Source organism: Glycine max, chromosome 4 (genome assembly GCF_000004515.6).
Source record: "Glycine max cultivar Williams 82 chromosome 4, Glycine_max_v4.0, whole genome shotgun sequence".
NCBI classification, from domain to species: domain Eukaryota; kingdom Viridiplantae; phylum Streptophyta; class Magnoliopsida; order Fabales; family Fabaceae; genus Glycine; species Glycine max.
The window spans coordinates 17015139-17021554 of NC_016091.4; the positions used below are offsets into that span (position 1 = coordinate 17015139).

The window sequence follows — 6416 nt, forward strand, 5'->3', positions numbered from 1 at the left end:
TGGAAGGTGTTCAATGTCAATAGGTGATGCAATCCTACCCCCCAAGGGCATTGGATAGTAGACTCCAAGAAGATTGGGCCAAAGATGCAAGAGAAGGCCCTAGGGTTCTCATGAGCCTTATTGTAGATTTCAGGCCCATGAACTAAGTATGAGCCCACTTATCTTTGTATATATTAGATTAAGGTTTCATTAATTTTGGGTCTTGTATTTAGGGCACCATAATGTAGGTAGGGTACCCTAGAAATATAGGATTTTTCAACACTTGTATTTTAGGGCACCTAGACTAGTTTTTGTATTAGGGGTAGTTTTGTAATTTCACATGCACTAAGTGAATATTTGATGTGTGTGGTTGGAAATAAATTTAATTGAATTGGTAGAAGCCCAATCCAATTAAATTTTAGAGGGGGAGGTGAGCATTTGCTTACTACACCCCATTGCCACATCATATAGTTACACTTTGTGCATGTCCTTCATGCTTTACATGCCTCATGACACCTAAGCACACTTAGTGGAGAATCTTGGAATTGATCTTGGATTAGTGGGCTGAACCATAACTAAAATTCACTAATCATAATTAGTGAAATTTTGGCTCTAAAGTTTGGCTCCACAAATTCAATTTCAAATTCAAGAAAAATTTGAATTGAAATTCAAATTTCCCTCCAATTTTGTGTGACACTTAGACTATAAATAGAGGTCATGTGTGTGCATTTTTTAAAACTTTGATCATTTGAATATTAACTTCAAATTTCAGAGCTCTTTTAGAGCACAAAATTCCGTGCTCTTCTCTTCCTCTCCCTTCATTCATCTCCTTCTTCCTCCAAGCTCTTATCCATGGCCTCCTATGGTGGTGAGCTTCTTCTAGACTCATCTTCTCCTTGAAGTGGCGTCTCCTCTCTCTCTTCCTTCTCCATTCCGCTGCCATTCATCTTCCAAGAAGCAAAGGAATCCATTGATGAAGAAGATCCTAGGCCTACAAGCTCCATTGGAGCTTACATCAATAGGCTTCAATGCTTGAAAGTGAAACAGCAAATAGGGTTCATAACAATGAAACGAGAGTGCTGAAGGGTTAAATCGAAGGTCACAGCGATGTCTATAGTGTTCAAAGAAACAACAATGCTGAAGGGTCACAAGGTTGTCTACAGGGGTCAAACAAACGAGAATGTTGAAGGGCAAAAATATGTCTACGCGGTTTAATTTTGATATTTTTTTTGTTTACAACTACGACGGTTTTCTCTCTAAACCGGCGTAAATGTTATAGCACATAACATTCTAAGGCGGTTTCTAATAGCCGCCTTAGATTGTACTTCATAAAATGCATTTTATTTCACAATAATTACAAAAATGCCACCGTTCGAATTTCTACAGCGGTCCCTTTACAACCGATGTTGATTCAGTGTCGTAAAAAGCCTTTTTTTTAGTAGTGTTGAAGTCTTTGGAAAGGTATTTTTTTAAAAGTAAATTTCACTCAAATTATTTATGCAATTAAAATCGGATTATCGGTCTCTTTTATGTTATAACTGTGGAAGCAAAGCTTCATGATGAATCAACAATGATTCAAAGGTGTTTTGATGATAACAATGATGACAACAAAAGATGATGACAAAGGTGATGAACAAAAAGCTCAAAAGATCAAAGAACAACTCAAGTGAATCAAAGAACATCTCAGGTAAATCAAGAACAAGTCAAGAGTTCAAGAATCAAGGAGAATTCAAGACTCAAGAAGAAAGCCTAGAATCAAGAATCAAGACTCAAGATCTCAAGAATCAAGATCAAGATTCAAGACTCAAGATTCAGGAATGAAGAAAAGACTCAATCAAGATAAGTATTAAAAAGTTTTTTCAAAACTTTGAATAGCACATGAGTTTTTAACAAAACCTTTACCAAAGAGTTTTTACTCTCTGGTAATCGATTACCATATTGTTGTAATCGATTACCAGTAGCAAAATGAGTTTGAAAAAGTTTTCAAACTGAATTTACAACGTTCCAAATATTTTCAAAAGGTTGTAATCGATTACAATGTTTTGGTAATCGATTACCAGTGTCCTTGAACGTTGAAATTCAAATTTAAAAGTGAAGAGTCACATTGTTTCACTCAAAAGCTTTGTGTAATCGATTACACTTATTTGGTAATCGATTACCAGTGTTTGTTTCTGAAAAATCTAAAGATGTAACTCTTCAAAAAGGTTTTGACTTTTTCAAATGGGTTTTAAGTTTTTCTAAAAGTTATAACTCTTCTGAATGGTCTTCTTGACCAGACATGGAGAGTCTATAAAAGCAAGGCTTTGTTTTGCATTTCAAATATCTTGAACACTTTTCTAATCAATCCTTTACAAGCCTTGAATCTCTTTGAACTTCTTCTTCTTCTTTGTACCAAAAGCTTTCTGAAGTTTTCTGGTTTTCTAAACCTTGAAAACTTGTGCTATTCATCCTTTTCATTCTCTTCTCCCTTTGCCAAAAAGAATTCGCCAAGGACTAACCGCCTGAATTCTTTTTGTGTCTCTCTTCTCCCTTTTTCCAAAAGAACAAAGGACTAACCGCCTAAATTCTTTTGTGTCTCCCTTCTCCCTTGTCAAAGAATTCAAAACGACACAGTCTGAGAATTCTTTGGATTCTTCCCATTCCCTAATACAAAAGCGTTCAAAGGTTTAACCGCCTGAGAATTCTTTTGTATCCCCATTCACAAAGTATCAAAGGTGTAACAGCCTGAGATCTTTGTCTTAACACATTGGAGGGTACATCATTTGTGGTACAAGTAGAGGGTACATCTACTTGGGTTTGACTGAGAACAAGAGAGGGTACATCTCTTGTGGATCAGTTCTAGTGGAGGGTATATCCACTAGGTTCAAAGAGAACAAGGGAGGGTACATCCCTTGTGGATCTTTGCTTGAAAAAGGATTTTTACAAGGTTGAAAGAAATCTCAAGGACCGCAGGTCGCTTGGGGACTGGAGGTAGGCACGGGATGTTGCCGAACCAGTATAAAAACTCTTGTGTGTTTGTTTCCTTCTTCCCTACTCTTTTACTTTCCGCTGTGCATTTAATTTTCACTTTTACTTTCTGTTAAGTTTCTCTTCTACTCCATATTCTCTTAATAACAAAAGTAAAAGCCTCAAAAGAGTAATTTTTTAATTGGTAAAGTTTTAGGAATAATTAATTCAACCCCTCCACCCTTCTTAATCATTCTGAGGCCACTCGATCCAACAATAACGTGCTGAAATCACTATAATTGCATTTCTCTACTTTCATTTTTTATTCTTTTATTTCTCTATCTTTTTGCACATGTCACACTTTACACTAATTAATTTCTTTATATTATGGGTCTCCACTCTCCAAATCTAATAATTCACCAAAACGGTATCAAGAAAAACTTTTTTTTTATTGGAACTCAACTTGCTTTTGATTTCTCGTGCGGGTGTAATGCATGAATGATAGATCGTGCGATTGTCAAACAATACAATGCTATATAATATTAGGCGATGACTTCTATTTTCTTGGAATTTCCAAGTCTTACACACCTACGTGGGAAATTCTCAGAATCTTCGTGAGTTTATATTATCCACCAATCTTTTATCCCACTTTCCACACCTAAAAAGGCTCAAAAGCCATAACTATTTCCATTATATAAGAGCAACAATATTGCTTTACGAGCCACATCTTTCATCACCCTAACATTTCTCTTAGTAAAACACTATGGTCCAAGAAAAGAAACTAGTTGACGAGGTGTCCGGTTGGCTCAAAATCTATGACGACGGTTCAGTGGACCGGACATGGTCCAGACAGGACCAATTCAAGTTCATGGTCGAACGGGTCCCTCCCCACAAAAAATTCATAGACGGTGTCGCTGTCCGCAATGTTATCATTACTAACCACTGTGTCCGGCTTTATCCACCAGAGATAAAGTCGAAAGACAGCCAAAAACTACCAATTGTCCTCCATTTCCATGGGTGTGGGTTTTGCATAAGTGAACCTGACTGGTTCATGTACTACCAAATCCACACCCAGTTCGCCCAGTCCATCCGCTCCATAGTGGTTTCCCCGTTCCTCCGCCGTGCCCCTGAGCACCGCCTCCCTGCTGCCATCGACGACGGCTTTGACACCCTCATTTGGCTCCAAACAGTGGCCCAGTCTGGTTCATTTGAACCGTGGCTCGAGCAACACGGCGACTTCAACCGGGTTTTCCTTATAGGAGACAGTTCTGGCGGGAACTCGATGCATGAGGTGGCTGCGAGGGCCGGTTCAGTGGACCTGATCCTGGTCCGGGTTGCATGAGCAATACCGGTTCACCACGGTTTTGTCCGGTCCGATCGGAGCCGGTCCGAGATGGAAATTCCGCAATCACCGTTTTTAATGTTGGACATGCTAGACAAGTTCTTAGCGTTGGCACTGCCGGTCGGGGCCACCAAGGACCACCCCTTCACGTGCCCGATGGGCATGGCAGCGCCACCGCTCAAAGGGCTGAAACTGTCGCCGTTGCTGCTGTGCGTGGCGGAGATGGACTTCGTGAGGGACACGGAGATGGAGTATTGTGAGTCCATGAATTGTCAAACTCAACAAGTCTAAACGATATTATCAGGAAGATAATCTCTAACCGTGGTGGACACCCATCTACACTATCAGTGTCTATATAGTTAGCCACCGTCTTGAAAAGCTCAGCATCAAAAATATTAATAGTTGACGAGTCAATAAACCTCCCACATCCTTGGGCCCAATTCTCCTTCCAGAAGTTGATTGATCAACCATCCCCCACTCCTCATATTATATTTTGTCTAGAAGTATCCCAACCACTACAAAGACCCCGCTAGAAATTACTATCTTGCCTTTTTTTTATCAGGCATAACACTTGAGCCACAACGATATCATGTTCTAATAACCGATCACCAAACTGAAGGATTTTTCTCACATAAAGGCCAGCTCACCTATGTGACACCCTTTAACCCAAAAGCTTATGTAGTTATTGTTCTGGACAATAAATAAAAACACACATGCCTAGATATTGGCTTTTTAAAACTTTTGCGATTAAACGGTTCCATCTTATATCTCATCAACATCCTTGCATTGACAAAAGTAAACATAAAAATAAGAAAAATGCATATATATAAATATAATTTATTTAAATATTTATAAAAAAATATAACTTATTTAGGATAGTATTTAAGAAAAATGCATATATTTAAATATTCAATATAAATATAATTTAGTTAAATATTTATAAAAAATATAACTTATCTAGGATAGTATTTAAGAAAAATGCATATATTTAAATACTCAATATAAATATAATTTAGTTAAATATTTATAAAAATGCATATCTTATCTAGAATAGTATTTAAGAAATATGCATATTTAATTACTCAATATAAATATATTTTAGTTAAATATTTATAAAAAGTGCATATATTTAAGTGATCTAATTGTTTTACCTAAACAAATTAAATAAATATAACATGTTCAATTTTAATAGTATTCATTGATGATCAATGTAAAACTATGAGTAGTTAAATATAATTTATCTAGAATAGTATTTTAAAAAAATAATTAATCCTTAAATGAAACCAAGTTTATCTAGATGGAAGAAAATGGAAAAAAAAAACTTAGATAAATAAAGCTTAGGTAAACATCATAATCCTTTGGGACTGACACGATTAAAGTAGAGAATCTTAAAAAACAGTAACAACAAAATTTCAGTGATAAATTGCAAGTTTATTCTAAAAATGTAACAAGTAATTTGCGCAATGACTAGACAGATTTATTACGCATCAGAGCAATTATCTTATCAGCATTCTTGGTTTCCTTGATTTGTGCAACAAGGCAAGTTTATTAAGGGAATGCCTAAAAGTTGCATTCAAGTCAATCGTACTTTTGGTATTAAATTATGAATAGATGAAAAATATTTTCCCCACATCTTCGTCGCATTTAAGCTCCATACAGTTGTATTCAGCACAACCATCACCTACATAAATTGATTGACGGTAAAAGAAGATTTATTAAAATTCTACAACCTCCGTTGGTGTCAACAATTTTTTTCCTTAAGACAGTAAGTGACATGTCCTCACTTATTGTGATGACATTTGGATCAGAAGAGCATTCAAACATTATCCCTTCATCTACTGGAATCATGTCACCATCGTAATACACAAGAGCAAATATAGTCTCTATGTTTTAAGCAATATGGTGAATATCAAACAAAGGTGTTGAGTTTCATCTAACCCCCTATTGCTATCTATATTAGGCGATCTACTATTTTCCCGTGACTCGTACCAACGGCTGAGGTCACATCAACAATATAAGAGGTTTAGATTGAATCTTAATTAATTATGTTTGGTTTGCACAATTCGAAAAAAATAGTGTTCAATCAAATCATCTCATAGAAAGCATTGTGTAGTCACATCGTCTCAAAACAAGCAATGTGAGGTCAAAT

The 6416-nt window shown here is 36.4% G+C and overlaps 1 pseudogene; it reads left to right on the top strand.

The window, feature by feature from the left end:
- The first annotated feature begins 3688 nt into the window (after nucleotides 1–3688).
- On the top strand, nucleotides 3689–4558 carry LOC100809165 (probable carboxylesterase 15; annotated as a pseudogene).
- The last annotated feature ends 1858 nt before the right edge of the window (nucleotides 4559–6416 follow it).